Source organism: Sinohyriopsis cumingii, chromosome 7 (assembly GCF_028554795.1).
Source record: "Sinohyriopsis cumingii isolate HCF-2022 chromosome 7, ASM2855479v2, whole genome shotgun sequence".
NCBI lineage: Eukaryota > Metazoa > Mollusca > Bivalvia > Unionida > Unionidae > Sinohyriopsis > Sinohyriopsis cumingii.
The window spans coordinates 114,084,209-114,101,824 of NC_142967.1; the positions used below are offsets into that span (position 1 = coordinate 114,084,209).

At 38.5% G+C, this 17,616-nt stretch overlaps 1 protein-coding gene across 1 annotated transcript in view; it reads right to left on the reverse strand.

The window, feature by feature from the left end:
* The window catches only part of LOC149795961 (contactin-2-like), a 221,995-nt gene that overhangs the window by 145,635 nt on the left and 58,744 nt on the right, over window positions 1-17,616 (reverse strand). The gene's annotated exons all lie outside the window — the stretch shown is intronic.

Genomic DNA, 17,616 nt, shown 5'->3' on the forward strand with positions numbered 1-17,616 from the left:
TCTCCCACAATATAATATACTGTTGGTTACCTAGCCACATTGGTATTAAAGGTAACGAAAAAGCAGATCGCGCGCTAAAATGGCCCTTTCTCAAGAACCATCTGATTTTAAAATACCGTATACTGATTTTAAACCTTGTATCAGAAAGGTCTTACGTCAGAAGTGGCAGGCATCATGGAATGATGCCGTGAATAACAAACTTCACGCAATCAAGCCAACTCTAGGAGAATGGACTCCTTCCTACAGAACCATGCGTAGGGAGGAGATAGTCATTGCAAGAATCCGAATTGGTCATACTTATATCGCCCACACCCACATACAGAAAGGTGAAGACCCACCAGAGTGCGTTTCTTGCAATGAACCATTCACTGTCAAGCACTTCATGACAGAGTGCTATGACCTGCAACCTACGCGCGATCGTTATTACATTGTGCATGACATGAAAGAACGTTTTGATACTAGAAACATCACTCGTATTATAGAGTTCCTGAAAGCCGTAAATATTTACTCAAAACTCTGACTTTTATGCTATCACCTTCCCATTTTAATACCTATTCATCGTTTTTACATCTCCCATTGATCGCGAAGCTTTATTTTGCACCGTTACCATCTTACCGTTTTTAATTAAAACCATTTCTTCTTTTATATCGCTGATTGATATAGTAACTTTATATTTTTTTAAAAAGTATAAAAATTACATTTTGTTTGGCGCTAAATAGCCTAACAGTGCTGATGCGCCGTTGAAAAATCAACCAATCAATCAATCAATCCATTTGTATATTTTCTCTCTGAAACTGAACCTTTCTTATCTCTAATTCCAACCTTATTAACTGTACTTCTATTTTCAAAAATTTCCAACCACTCCTGGGTAAAATCAAAAAAATTTCTACCGTTGCTGATATTGTAAGAAGAGTTTGCTGAATTCCTTACATATTTCGAAATTGTACACTACTATTTAGGGTTTAAAAAATTTCAAAAACTGTGGTAATTCAAATTTAAAAAAGTTTTCTGAAACAATTTTGCCAATTAATATATCCCAAGAATGAGCACCCAATTTTATTGTTACGTGTTTAGACTCGTTTAAACTGTAACAAGAAAAAAAGTGATAACAACAAGCTTTGTAAAATTAAAGGATTGATTTATTTCCCTAGTAAAACGAGGTAAAATGAGAAATTAAAGTTACACATTTACGAAAGAAAATCCAAAAATAATCCAAGAATTAAAAAATTGAAGTCCTAATAATAAAATATTCTAATGAAACTGAGTTCGAATCCCGATGAAAACAAAAATGGAAGGCAATATCGTATGCAGTGATCAGTGTAGTACTGATGTGTCAACAGTTTTTTGTTGAATCACAGAAAATAATATTCCAGTGTTTGAATTCTGTAAATCTAGATAACTGTTTTTGTCTAAGAATTAAATTAAAGCACAAGTATTTCCAGGAAATATAAAATCTTAGAATCCAAATAATTTAAAGAATAATAAAAAATTAAGCACAAACTGGTCATAAAAAAAAATACACTTCGACGTCTCAAGTGTTAAGGCAACATTCAAATTATTTATCAATACATGAATTTAAATCTGGTAGTTGCGCAAAACAGATAATCGGATAAAGGTCAATCTTCCTGTAAAACCAGAGTCTGAAAAAATTGCTGAATGTTATTTGTCACATACTTAAAAACTGCCTTGATTTCACTTTGTGAAACCACTATAACAAAGAATAAAGAAAATAAAACAAAGTTGTTTACTTCAACTCATGAATCAAGGTCAGGAAGTAGGTCAGCATTAGAAACAACGTTTCATTTATTAGTGTTTACGAAACACTGAATTGAATTTCTGGAAAATAAATTCCTAGAAAATGACAAATCCAGTAAATAACTTCCACTACAATATCATGTAATGGAATAAAAATGCACAACAATTAGACAATTCAATTAAACCAAATATAAATTAAATCAAACATACATAACAAACCACACTTATGTATTTACTATGTTGCTTGCAGTGTATTTATTTTATGATTCGGAGTTAGCTAGAAACGCATTACAAGTATATAATAAAATGGTTACTACATTTGTTTAACTAAATATCAAATTGATTTTTTTTTCTGCGCTCAAAGAATTCGTTAATTGTTACCCGAACAAATGTATTAAGATATAACTACAGTGTGCCCACAATTTCCAAACATGCTTTTCATAGAATATTAATATCTGCTGTTAATTAAGGCTATTAAAAATCTACACTGTTCTTGTGTTATGTGCTACCCTCCATTGATATTTGTATTTATGATTATATTTAATTTTCTCATATCGATTACTATTTCAGGACATTTGTAAAGTGTTGGATGAATCATTGTACTGTCTATAATATGACAAATTGTGTTGGCCACGCAAAACCTTAACATTTGTAAAAGTTTACTATGAATTTAAGATGCAACTTTCTAAATTCATATAAAGATATTTTTCAATCTGTATAACTGAACGTTATTGCTTTATTCATACGGTAGTGAAATATTAATGACGTAGACCATGTTCACGCTACACATTTAAGCATTTACGGTAATACCGAAGGGGAAAACAAAGTCTTTGAAATCAATTATATTGTCGTAGGTCACTGACATTTATATTTTAACGTTATGGCTTTTTTGTAGGTCCGGTTATGCTAAGCATCAGAACGTTCAAAGCTCAAGAGGTTATAATAAATCTAACTGTATACGTTCACAGTTACAAAAAGAATGAATTATGTATGCAAAATGCAAATCATGACTCTTCCGCCTTTATTAGGTGAAAATTAATAAACATCATAATCGTTTGCAGTTTTATATATTATAACGATATAAACAGTCTTTTGCTCAAATTCCCCCTGCGGATCCGGGGTTGTAGAATTGGCCCGACGTGCCGAGCTACGTGTCGTAAAAGGCGACTAAGTAGAGGCAACCTGTTTGCCGTGGGTTACGTCCCGTGTCGGGGAAGGAAAGGATCCTGGTAGTTGAGCAGAGGCTTTCCATGCAATACACTAGTTTGGCCTCTACTTCTCTTAGACGGGTGGTCGGGATGGGCCCGGTTCCGACAAATCGGCTGGTCACACCGAGCCCTAGGAAGTCTTTATTTACTCTCTCACCCTCTTTATCTGTCTCCTTGTATCTCTCTTGATACTACCGTTGCCCCTATATTCTATTCCTTTATCTTTCCCTTTTCCAAGTCTTAGAAGACTTCCTAGAAGGCGGTGGCTTAACGGGTGAATCGGGGGGTAATTTTACCGACCTTAGAAATTGGCGACTTCAAGGTCAATCAAAGGTAATTCTATCAACTGAGTATGGCATCTGTGTATCCCTGGCACTTGAAAAGTGTCCCCTTGTTGGGCTCCTTAGTGGGTGGGGAGCACGGGTGCTGAATTTGTAATCTAGCCATCATGGATAATTCCAAAAAAAATCAAAATAAAAGATCGAAACCCTTATCAGAGTCTGACGATGAACCATGTAGTGTGGAGTCATTTCCACGCTTCATGGTCATACAGTCCAAAGATGCCACGAAACCTCTTGCCGCACTATCTCCATTTGTCATCGAAAAGACTATCACAGGATCGATTGGCACACCTAAAAGTGTTAAAAAGTTGAAATCGGGTTGTCTTCTTATTGAGTGTGAACGACGAGGTCAATCAGACAATATCAGGAAAATGACAACGTTCTTTGATATCCCAGTAACCTCATTCGCTCACACCACACTGAATACGTCCAAAGGCGTGATTCGCTGTCGTGACTTGGCTGGAGTCACCGATGCTGATATCATCGAAGGAATGAAAGGTGAAGGTGTCACTGCAGTCCGACGAATACGTATTAAACGTAATAACAATCTGTAGGACACCAACACCATTGTACTCACCTTCAACAGGCCAACTGTACCCAAAGTGGTAAAAGTTGGCTTTTTGCAAGTAAAGGTAGAGATTTACATTCCCTGCCCCCTTCGGTGTTATAAGTGTCAAAAATACGGCCATCACGAAGACCGCTGCTCTAAAACCCAAATATGTGGCCGATGCGGAGACAATTCTCATCAGGAAGCTGACTGTAGAGCAACTCCGCATTGTGTCAACTGTGGAAAAAAGCACCACGCAAATTCCAATGATTGCGATACCTGGAAACAGGAGAAGGAAATTCAGAGGGTAAAGTACACAAACAATATTCCCTATCCAGAAGCCAGAAAACTTGTACAGGCGTAAACAGCCCATCCTGGCCCATCCTTCTCCACTGTAGTGAAGAGCAATCCTAAAACAACGAAGGACGCTCAAACACAAACAGAAGCACCGGATTCAACACCAAATTCAAAAACTCCCCATTACCAAGCACAGAAAAACACGGCATCTACTCAGACTACATTTCATAATACCCAACCACCGACATCACCAAAAAGTAAAAGATCTCACGGAAACAGACAACAAAAGGGGTCAGATGACCCCATCAAACTATATAACAGGTTTGGAGACATTGAGAGCATGGATGCAGAAGAATCTGCTCTATGCGCTCAAGGTAGCTCCGACCTAACAACAAAAAATTCACCCCCGTACTTCCTCCAGAGAAATAACCGAACAAATAACCTCTGCGAAAGGTCTAACCTAGCTCCACAATCTTTAATTTAAATTTATAATGAAAAACTATCATATAATGGAATTGTCGAGGACTTAAAGCAAATTACAATGATATTCTCCTGCTTTTAAACGAACATGATCCTGCGGTACTATGCCTTCAAGAAACATTCTTGAAAGATACGGACAATATCACTTTTAAAAACTACTCCCTGTTTAACACCTGCTCTCCAAATGTTGATAGGGCATCAGGAGGAGTTTCTGTTATTGTGAACAACAGAGCACCTCATAGCTTCATTCATTTAAATACCAATTTACAAGCCATTGCTGTAAGCGTCACTCTACATCGAGTGATTACATTTTGCTCTATTTATTTAACCACCAAACACTAACCTAGTACCAAACGAACTCGACAATCGTGTTCAACAGCTTCCCGCACCCTTTGTTTTACTCGGGGATTTTAATGCCCATAACATTTTATGGGGATCAAATCATATAAGTGACAGAGGTCACAAAGTTGAAGACTTTATTTCTAGACACGATCTGTGTCTATATAATACCAAAACACCTACATATTTACACCCAGGCACGGGTACATACACATGCATCGATTTGACAATTTGTTCTCCTTCGCTGCTTTTGGACTATGAATGGAAGGTCGTTGATGACCTTCACAGCAGCGATCACTTCCCAATCTCCCTTGTAAATCATAACTCTACAATTGATGAAGTAATTCCACAATGGCATTAGAATATCATCCAGCCCTGACACTGCAAATATAGATCTTTCTAACATTCAGAAAACGTCCATCTCCAAAACACCACCCTGGCTAATTAAACAACCAAAAGTACGTTTTACGCTACACGATGGAAAAAAATCCGAAACAAATCCTTCTATCTTCCACAACTCTTACCATGAACTCCTCACCGAATTTAAAAACTACACCAGAATTTACACTGATGGCTCAAAGGATGAGGAAAAGGCTGCTGCAGCCTTTGTTTGTAGAAATAACACAACGCAAGTTCGCTTACCAAATGGAGCATCAATTTTTACAGCCGAAATCAGAGCAATAGACCTTGCTCTGCAACATATAGAAAAGAACCGTATTTTAAACAGTATCATCTTCTCCGACTCGCTATCACTACTCCAGTCACTACACAATAGAAAACTGGAAAACCCATTATTGAACAACATACTCGTAAAAAATACCGAGCTGAGTGTCTCCCACAATTTAATATACTGTTGGTTACCTAGCCACATTGGTATTAAAGGTAACGAAAAAGCAGATCGCGCTGCTAAAACGGCCCTTTCTCAAGAACCATCTGATTTTAAAATACCATATACTGATTTTAAACCTTGTATCAGAAAGTTCTTACGTCAGAAGTGGCAGGCATCATGGAATGATGCTGTAAATAACAAACTTCACGCAATCAAACCAACTCTAGGAGAATGGACTCCTTCTTACAGAACCATTCGTAGGGAGGAGGTAGTCATTGCAAGAATCCGAATTGGTCATACTTATATCACCCACACCCACATACTAAAAGGTGAAGACCCACCAGAGTGCGTTTCTTGCAATGAACCATTCACTGTCAAGCACTTTATGATAGAGTGCTTTGACCTACAACCTACGCGCGATCGTTATTACATTGTGCATGACATGAAAGAACTTTTGGATAATATATACATCACTCGTATTATAGAGTTCTTGAAAGCCGTAAATATTTACTCTAAACTCTGACTTTTATGCTATCACCTTGTGCAGTTTTATGCAATATATATACTGTCCCATTTTAATACCTATTCATCTTTTCTACATCTCCGTTGATCGGGAAGCTTTATTTTGCACCGTTACCATCTTACCGTTTTTAATTTCAGCCATTTGTTCTTTTATATCGCTGGTCGAAATAGGACCTTTTATAAGTTTTGAAAGATTATACAAAGAACACTTTGTTTGGCGCTAAATAGCCTAACAGTGCTGATGCGCCGTTAAAAAACAATCAATCAATCAATCAATCAACCAGTCACTACACAATATAAAACTAGAGAACCCATTATTGAAAAACATACTCGTCAAAAATACCGAGCTGAGTGTCTCCCACAATATAATATACTGTTGGTTACCTAGCCACATTGGTATTAAAGGTAATGAAAAAGCAGATCGCGCTGCTGAAATGACCCTTACTGAAGAACCATCTGATTTTAAAATACCGTATACTGATTTTAAACCTTGTATCAGAAAGTTCTTACGTCAGAAGTGGCAGGCATCGTGGAATGATGCTGTAAATAACAAACTTCACGCAATCAAGCCAACTCTAGGAGAATGGACTTCTTCCTACAGAACCATTCATAGAGAGGAGATAGTCATTGCAAGAATCCGAATTGGTCATACTCATATCACCCACTCCCACATACTAAAAGGTGAAGACCCACCAGAGTGCGTTTCTTGTAATGAACCATTCACTGTCAAGCACTTTATAATAGAGTGCTTTGACCTGCAACCTACGCGCGATCATTATTACATAGTCCATGACATGAAAGAACTTTCTGATACTATAAACATCACTCATATTATAGAGTTCCTGAAAGCCGTAAATATTTATTCTAAACTCTGACTTTTATGTTACTACCTTGTGCAGTTTTATGCAATATATATATATACCGTCCCATTTTAATACCTTTTCATACGTTTTCATTAACATAGAACATTTACATCTCCCGTTGATCGGGAAGCTTTATCTTGCACCGTTACCATCTTACCGTTTTTAATTTCAACCAATTCTTCTTTTATATCGCTGGTCGAAATAGGACCTTTTATAAGTTTTAAAAGATTATACAAATAACACTTTGTTTGTCGCTAAATAGCCTAACAGTGCTGATGCGCCGTTAAAAAAACAATCAATCAATCAATCAATCAACCAGTCACTACACAATAGAAAACTGGAGAACCCATTATTGAAAAACATACTCGTCAAAAATACCGAGCTGAGTGTCTCCCACAATATAATATACTGTTGGTTACCTAGCCACATTGGTATTAAAGATAATGAAAAAGCAGATCGCGCTGCTAAAATGGCCCTTACTGAAGAACCATCTGATTTTAAAATACCGTATACTGATTTTAAACCTTGTATCAGAAAGTTCTTACGTCAGAAGTGGCAGGCATCATGGAATGATGCTGTAAATAACAAACTTCACTCAATCAAGCCAACTCTAGGAGAATGGACTTCTTCCTACAGAACCATTCATAGGGAGGAGATAGTCATTGCAAGAATCCGAATTGGTCATACTCATATCACCCACTCCCACATACTAAAAGGTGAAAACCCACCAGAGTGCGTTTCTTGTAATGAACCATTCACTGTCAAGCACTTTATAATAGAGTGCTTTGACCTGCAACCTACGCGCGATCATTATTACATAGTCCATGACATGAAAGAACTTTCTGATACTATAAACATCACTCATATTGTAGAGTTCCTGAAAGCCGTAAATATTTATTCTAAACTCTGACTTTTATGCTATTACCTTGTGCAGTTTTATGCAATATATATACCGTCCCATTTTAATACCTTTTCATACGTTTTCATTAACATAGAACATTTACATCTCCCGTTGATCGGGAAGCTTTATCTTGCACCGTTACCATCTTACCGTTTTTAATTTCAACCAATTCTTCTTTTATATGGCTGGTCGATATAGGACCTTAATAATTTTTTAAAAAGTATAAAAATTACATTTTGTTTGGCGCTAAATAGCCTAACAGTGCTGATGCGCCGTTAAAAAATCAATCAATCAATCACTTTTGATCAAGACATAACTTTTACGTGAATACGTAAACAGATAGACAGCACCTGAACCTACTCAGTTGTGAGGGTTGAAGGAGTAAGAAGACACACAATCACATAAATATACATAGACACCTAGAGACATATATATATATATATATATATATATATATATATATATATATATATATATATATATATATATATATATATTCTCTGACAAGTAAACATTATAAATATTAAGATTGACGTATGTGCTATGCTCATAATTTTTTGGGCAACTTGCGATAGTTAATCTATCTTGTCTGGAAGCAAAAGTGGCTCTTAATTAAGACCCGTAAAGATAACGGTCCGACAAATATGTCAGGATAGGTATAAGTGAAAGAAATGGACGAGGTTGAGACCAGCCAACGACCAAATGTGCAAAAACGTGGACCACTTGAAATAGGTTTCATAAAATGATATTTTCTATAATAGTTATTAAAAAGGGCTGACTAGAGAGAATTGTTCCAACTTGGATGAGAGTGTGAGGAAGTTAATAAGTAATTTATCTCATTTAATAAATCGTCAAGGGACATGATCCTGAAAGAATTTAAAAGACCCGAAACCAGAGAGACATTTGGCTACACAGAAAATGGAGAGAGTCTATGGAAAGAACAAGTGTCGTCTCTGTCGCATTCAATGTGCATGATGTAAGTTTATAATTATTTGTTGAATTTATTCGTTTTAAATTCATGCAGATATTTCGCGCGAGTTTAGAAGCCAGGGTTTTGGAGGGTATATGTCTCTAGTGTTATACCAATCATGTACTATATGAATTTGTTCGCACGGACATATATTTGTTTAAATTATATCGTTTAGATGTAATAGAAATAATATATTGTATGAAGTTGATGCATTACTCTGACACGAATTGTGTGAATTAATGTATCTGTTTTAAATGATATGCAGCATGTATGTTCAATTTGGTTTAACTATGACTATGTTAATGAATCGTAATTTATGTAGTTAAGACGACGCGTGAAGTCCATTAATTCATTTGTGTAGTTAACTTGTGAATATTCTTAATAGAGACAATTGGTATGCGTCGACCGACATTGTTCAGCCGGTAATTTATAGCCCACATTGGGGCTTAATGGTTATGATATAGGTCGTGTTAGATCATGGTCCAAGTTAGGAATGTGAGCATCCGCTAGAGAGATATTCTATTTATATCAATAGGAATGTGTGTCAGTATCAGTTGGTGAATTGAACATAGGCTAGTTCTGTTGAGTAATGATAAGACTATATCTGATGTAAAAAATAATGAAAATATTCTTTGATTCCAGAAGAAGAAAAGTCTGACAAATATTAAGGTTGCGTATCGTATTTGTTAGAAGGAAATTTTCCCCATATCTGGGATACACACAGCAGACAGCCAATTTATAGATGATGACGCAAAGAGGATGGAAAGAGAGAGGAGGTATAGAGATGCAACAATACTGCCCCGTCACTAGCAGATTTGGAAAGGACCGGAATAGCCAGACGTGCCGGCAATTTTAGTTCCATCATTCACTCCATTACAAGATGATATTTATTTTTTCGATATAAAAGAATGACTCACTGCAATCGCAAAAAGTGTGCAGCTCTAATTAGAAGAGAAAGTTTGTCATTCAAAAAGCAGGTTAAATTTAATTTTGTGTACTTAATTGATTACATTGTTATATTCTACATACGGGGGTTCGTACTGATTTAGTATATATCTTTGATCAGATATCTCTGCTGTTCTATGGATGGGTTAGTGTGGTTATACTATATGTATGTAACGTCGCTAATGTGGAGATGGTGACGTAATTACGGCTCTAATAGTAACTCACTAGTTTTAGGCTCTACAAGCTTTCCGCTCCTGCATATTTCTACTACACTTATTTTGATTACCTTCTTGGTTTTGTTGTATTATAAACTTCTCTGAAGCTTATTTGATATTTATACGTAATGACCGTTTCACGTTTATTCCTGAGACGTGATAAACTTTGGAATTCCATTGTTTGTCGTAACCTCATTCATATTTCATTATCTATTACTATATTGGCCCGTTTTAACCACTCGTTTCTCTTATTCTAATTTTCCTTTCCCACCTTCTACATTTTCCCGTTACATTATTTATGTATGTTCAGTCCACGCATTATCCTGTAATATCTTCTAGCTTTTCTAATTATATATGTATCATTCCCATCTTCATTTATCCACATCAATCTATTCTGAAATTTACACATTTCCTAGTCTTCGTTTATTTTGTCTATACCTTTCTTTCTATATATCTTGTTCTTTCATTTTTCTGAACCTTTATTTGCGAACTTCCAACCGGCTTTCAACTCATATTCAGATTGTAGATAGTTAACAGTGGACCAACCTTAAAACTACTGAAAATGAAACGATGTTGCTTTTGTCTTTACTTTACTTCTATGCTCTAGACTGCGATGAAGTTTTTGTAAACTATTTTGAGTTATCTATATGTAGGTAGACCATATGTAATATTTAAAAATTCAACAAAAGTTGAAGAATTGATTTTAAGTAAAGAAAGCTACAGTTTGGATTAAAACGACATACAAATAGTTCAGACTATAGTTAGATCAATTACGAGATTATTGGCAATACAATTGGTATCATATTAAGTTAAGATAACTATTTTAGAAACATCAGATTCACCTAAGCTAGAAACAAAACTTATATAAATAATGAAGTGGTAATAAAACTAATATTAGCAGCTGATGAACAGATTTCAACAATTCGTCAATATAATAGGCCAGTAATAGACTAAACTTAATGAGAAATATATACAACATTAGAGTACCTACAACTAATATGCCGCATGAAATAAAGGATAGAGATGAAAGAAATACACAAGCGTTCGTATTTTGCGTATTCTTGCATAATCGGAGGCAATGCTTTTTTTAAATAGGTTAACTTGTTACTTAATCTGTAATCTTTAAACTTTTCTTTTACTGCAAGGGACAGTTTATTACATGTGTAGAGAATATGTTAATGAGAATAAGTTAATTAATGCAAGCAAATATATAATGGGTTTATCTGCTATTAAACAAATGTGATTCCGGCATTTATAAATGAACGACATAATTACACTATCAAGTACTAGCGGCAACGGTGCTACTTTATTGTCAGCTCATGTACTCAACATATTGCTCACACCTTGTTCGAATTTGTCAATGAAAGACTTAGCGTTCATTCTACCGCGACTACCAATCTGATTAAAAATAAGAGATTCACTGCCCTGGATTAAGCTCTGACAGCGACCCTTAGGGGTCATTTTCTGGTGACATTTGTGTTAGCCAATAGAAATGCAACTTTCAGAAATTTGAATTTAATCGATAGGCACACAATCATTCTCTTATGGTATTCTGCTCAGTTCCCCAAATGCGAAGATACAAGTCTTTAGCTGATTGGCTTCTAATAAACTAGGTCACAGAACAAGATCCCTAAGCGGTCGCTGTCAAATCTTCACATAGGGATTCAGATCAGAATTATTAGTTCCGGTTCAGTACCCACGCATGTAGTCACAGTAGTATATGGGGTCACACTAGCGTCAAGTGGACTTACCATGCAAAAACAGTCGATTCACTCTGGCGTCAAGGGGAATTTAACATGGGAAATTTTAACATGGATGGAACTGTAGAGCGTCAAGGGGAATTGAACATGGAAATTGAACAGGACCGGTACTTTAACGTCAATGGGACTTAAACGTTAAAATATTGGGTTTGCACTTTGTCGTAAATGGAAATTGAACATGGGAATGTCACCTGGATGTCAATGGGAATTGAACTTTGGGTGACGTCATGAGGTTTATAGGGTCATAACATTTTATAGGGATTTTAATGTATTTGTAAGGACAATGGGTAGATAGGGACAAACATACAAATACACATTTAAACACACAGAAAAGACGACAGAAATGTTCTAAAACAAACCTCACAGAGAGAATAATGGCTCAAAAAAGAAAAGTCTATTGTATGGGTTCAAAACATTTATTCAAGTATATACATGGGCTCTCTGGCCTGTGCTTTGGTCTAAGCACTATCCATTTAATACATAAACATTTCTACATCAAACAAACCTATTTACTAGTTATTTAGTTCTTGGCTCTAGTAAACCTGTTTACATTTAATGTTCATTTATAAGAAAAAGCTAACACAAAACAAGAAACATGCAATCAAATAGGACAAAGTTCATGTTTCTCTCTCTCTATTCGTCTCACACGTTGTTAAAAATCTGGTCAGCTAGCACTTGTGTCCCAGCGTAGATATTTCCCATCACTTAATCCGTTTCATTCATAAATCGGCTGTTATATCCATCGTGCTAGGTACACTTGTCAGTAAGCAGATCAAGTGCAGTCATCGTCTTCTTCCCATGGAGGTACAATGTATACCATATGAATGGTTACTTTTCCTTCGTTGATGTCAACTTTTCCTCATCGACTGCACGTCTTCAATAGCCCTAAAAAGTTTGGACGAAGTTATTTCTGCAGGTGTGCTAAATCCGAGACATACAGGTGAGTTCAAACTGTCGCGATACATAGATAGACTCAAACAACCTCGATCTTTGACTTGGCAATGACATTTGAGTTCCTCTAACAGTGAGTCAAGTAGGTCCGTAATGAAACCTGCTACTTCCTCGGCTGAAATGTCAGACGCGAAGTCTCTAAATTTCACCGTGTAGGTGTAAGTTGTCATTTGGATGCTAAAATACTCCTGTAGGTCTACTGAATCCTTTCCCTTCTTGGACGCACTTTGCTGTGACGGTATGGTAGTGAAAGAGGTCAGTGATGTTTGTTCCTTCTCTTTTTTCATCTGCGTAGAGTGATTCATCTTTCTCGTTGCTTGTCCTCGCAATGAAGTGTCGTTCTTGGAAGTCGTCCCTTTTTATACTGGGTGATATCAGTATGTCCATAAGGTAAAGTTTTGTGGTCTGGAAGTTTCACTAGCTGCGCGTAGTTTGTCATGGCGTTAGTACATGAATAACTAAGATGTGTTACTGCATTGGTGATGTGATAGTGAGGCAAAGAATCACACCTGAGTTTCTCGTTGGACTTGAGTCTTACGCTCTATACTTGCTGTTTGAAGAGATTCATTTTTTCTCAATTGGTCTTAGTAGTGACAATGAACTGTTGGTCTTGGACGTTGTCCTTTTTTATATGCTGACCAATATTGATGTGACCGTACGGCAAAGTAAAGTGGTTGGGAAGTCGCACTCGCTTCTGGTACACGATTTGATAGACTTTTTCCAAGGGTCGACTGACGATGTGGTGAGTGGGTAAACGTACAATCTTGTTCGGCTGGTAGGTGGTCGCTTTAAAGTTTGCATCCTCTCCAGACTGCAATGCTTCTTTCAATACGCCAAAGTTGACCACACGACTGGTACGATAATTCAGAGTCAATCCTTTCACTTTAAACTCTGTGTGCACTTCTCCTTGTGGGTCCCGGTATTCGTAGCCGTAATTTTTAGGACCGCCACTCGCGAAACTTAGAATCTTGTCGTCAGGATGTCCGTCTGTCCAGGCTCCTAAACGGTCTCCTTCGATGTTAGGGTGTTGCTGACCCGGTCGATCGATGTAGATGCAACTGTCCGTGTCAAAGTACAGGACGCGATCCCCTAACAGTTCTAAAGCTTCGTACAATTTTAAGCGAGCATGAGCTGTCACGTAAGCCGCAATGATGACATTTCCAAAAGGGTCGTCTTGTACAAAGTCCAGATCTTCTTCGTAATTGACAAAGATCAAATTCTCTCGAACGACGTCCACGTGTTTCATGTATTTGGTTTTGTCGTGAATCATCTGGAAGTAGCGGGAAGGTTCTGTCAAATATTCCGTCTTGGGTAAACACGGTCGTTGTGCCATTTTACCCCACAAGCAATTTAACATCACTTTGGCAAACGATCGCCTGCCTTCGTTTTTCTCGATGTGGTCTAAAGTGATGCCTTCTTGTTCCCGGTATTTCTCTTTGAATTTTATTTGGTCTTCGGGAGTGTGACACCAGGAAGGATAGCCGCTGGCTTCTTGCTTCAGTTTCAAAAAGGCATCCACGTAGTCTGCGAAAATGCCTTTCTGAGTAGGGTCACCCTTGTGGTATTGTTGTGTCTTGGGAAAGTGGCAAATTTCGTACACTTCTAACAGTTGGTATCCCATGTCCATAGCTTTGAACAATTCTACGCTGACCCAGGTTCCCGTCAAGGCACGTTCTTCCTGGGTGTGCTGACAAGGTTGGTCTTGGTTGCACGTTTCGGCACAAGTACGGCACAAGGGAAACATCAGTTTGCCTTGACAATGGTGAGGTAAGACGGGATGGTATAGGTTCGTGGGAGGCAAAACTTTACACTTGATCAAGCCTTCGTATTGTCGAATGTTTTTCAGGTCGATGTGTTCCGTTAACAATTGCGGGTGCCCTGTAGGAAAGCGACAATATTTTGCACACGTAGGGATACAGCGAACACACGTCCAAGTATTTGATTTCTTCTCCTTTCTCTTCGTCGGCTTGGTACAGCAAACAGGTGGCATTGGTCCTTCCTCCGTACAAACTATCCCTCGGGTACAGCGGGTCCATGAACTGGTAACTTTCCACGACACGTTTAAACTCGGGATCGATTTTCAAACGGTGATCGTATTCGTGTTCCCACATTTCCACCACTTGGTATCCTTGCTGTTCTAACTTCAAGCGTCGCTGACAAGTGTCCTGGTACAGGTCTTCCATGGTCCGTTGTAAAAACTGATTTTTAGTGTCACGGTCAGGGTAGCAGACGGGACATCCGTGAAATAAGCAACCGTTAAACTCATACACGATCTTGGGGTTTTTTAAGTCCCAGCCATCGACCGAATACGTTCCGATGGTCCTTTCGCCTCCTCCGTTGCGGGCATGCTGAATCCATTTGCCTTCCTTGTCGCACAAGTAATGTAACCAGCGTAGGGCTTTGACCGAGTATTGACGCTTGACATAGTTGGTCGTTTGAGGACTGATGACAGCCACGGTCTTTTGAGGCATGAATCGTTGGCGGTACACTAAGGAACACGCTTTGGCAATGGTGCAAGCTTCTTTCAAAGGATCGACCCCTCCGTGTTCCATGAACAGTTCTCGAAATTTTCCACAGCAACGTCGTATAATGTCCACGTCGGAACGACAATACTTTAACATTTCTTCCTGAAAGTCGAAGGGGTCAGAGGCATGAGCCTGGTACCAAGCGTAGAAATCTTCTCGTTGTTCGGTACGCATGTTTTCGGGGTCGTAATAGTGAGCCTCAGGCAAATCGGGTAGAACGGCATGTTGATTGGCTTCCGTATTGAAAAAGTGTGGAAAGTACCCTTTAGCCATTTCTGTCATTCCAAACGTTTTAGGCATTCGACTCAAAGGCATGGCCAAGTAACTCATCGAATCTTTAAACTGCACTTCTCCCACTTGCATGAAAATGATTTTGGCTCCGTTCAAGGTGACTTTAGGACGTTCGGTGCCATGTTCCGTATAGTACCTCAAAAGAAACTGTCCATCGTATCCTGAGAAATTGTGAGCCATCACTGTGGCATGGCGATGACAATCTCGGTAACGTTCGATGTCCTCTTTGCTCCATGTCTTGTCGATGGGGTCTAAGACCCATTTGGCAAAATCGTCTAGCGTCTTTGGTCCTCGAAAGATTTTTTCACGCGCTCCAGGAATTTTGCTGCAGTGAGGGCAATAACTGAAGATAGGTTCTTGAATACACTTCTCGCACGCTCGATGAGCCACGCAGAAATTAGGAATGTGAATGCTAGTCTCTTGCATGCATTCGAAATCGAAAAAGATGAAATTGCCTTTTTTCTTGTGACCGTCCTCTTTCTCTGGTGGGGGTTGGTATTTTTGCACGTAACATTGGTGTTCCAAGTCCACGATGTGGTGACAAATGTGACATTTTTTCTTTCCTGAACATACGTGTGCCTTGACACTATTGGTACGTATGCCTTGTCCACACGTAGGGCACAATCTCAGCAGTTGACAAGTGCATTTCTTCTGTGAACCTTGCGTCTTCAAATGTTGTTGGTAACAGGTAGGGCTGACAAACGTGCGCAGACAAGTTGAACAAGGCACTGGTTCTTCGCTCAGACAGGGTTGAGAGGCCAAACATCCTGAGCATTTCCATCCACAATGTTTGTGTTGCTCTCGATTATTATAACCATAGTCACATTTCTCACAATAATAAACATATCCCAGGAATCCAGTGATACTGGTAATGGTATCGAAATGTTCATCGTGATGATAAAGGTGAATGTATTTTCCGTCCTTAAAATGTTGGCCTCGAAACAACAGAGGCCCGCGCATTTCTTGAGGGTGCACTTTCAAGGTGTAGCGTGGAGCTAGGGCATCTTGCAATTTTTGCATCTCAGGAATGCCACAGGGTGTGTCTTTGGACAGTCCGGCTTGTTGTAACAGGAGTTCTGCTTCATTTCGTTGTTTGGCTCGGTCGGATTGTTGAATAGTTTTCCAGGTTCTTTTCCATTCTACCGTGTCGTTCTTGTTGGCATAGGTTCGTCCCACCACGATGGCACGGGCTAAACACATCTGGTCATGAGGGTTGTTAATTCGGACGAGACTTGTTTTGGTGTTGCGAAGGTCGTCCACCAATAAGACCTTTTTGCGTCCTGTCCCTTGAGGAAGAGAGACGTGAGCCATTTTCAGTGTGGCTTTACCATCGGTGATGACAAACTTGTCATTGGATTGTTGCACCTGTTGTATCTTGTCCATGACTTTGGAAGGGGTCAGTTCTGCGGGTCTGCTAAACTCGATCCAAACAGGGGATTTCAAGCTGTCGTGTTGTATGGATAGTGTCAAGCGATCGTCTTCTTTGGGTTGACATTGTCGCTTGAGTGTGGTGAGCAAAGAATCCCACATCTCGGTGATGAACCCTTCTGCTTTCTCCAACGGTACGTCGGACTTGAAATCTTTAAACTTCACCGTGTAGGTGTAAGCCGTGGTTCTAAATTTTCTAGAGGAGCGCTTTTCCGTCTCTCGAATGTGATAGTACTTTTCAGGGTTGACTGGTGAACTTTGGTTTGGAGTAGACTCTCTCTGTCTGGTCGCAGACGTGGAAGGTGTTTGTTCAGGTTCGCTCATGTCTTCTATTTGAGCGAACACTTCTTTTTGTGTGTGAGGCGATACGTCACTTCCCTGCCTCTTACGTTCTTCTTCTCTCTCACTGAAATCGTGCGATCGTTTCATCTCGATTGCTGATTCAGAAA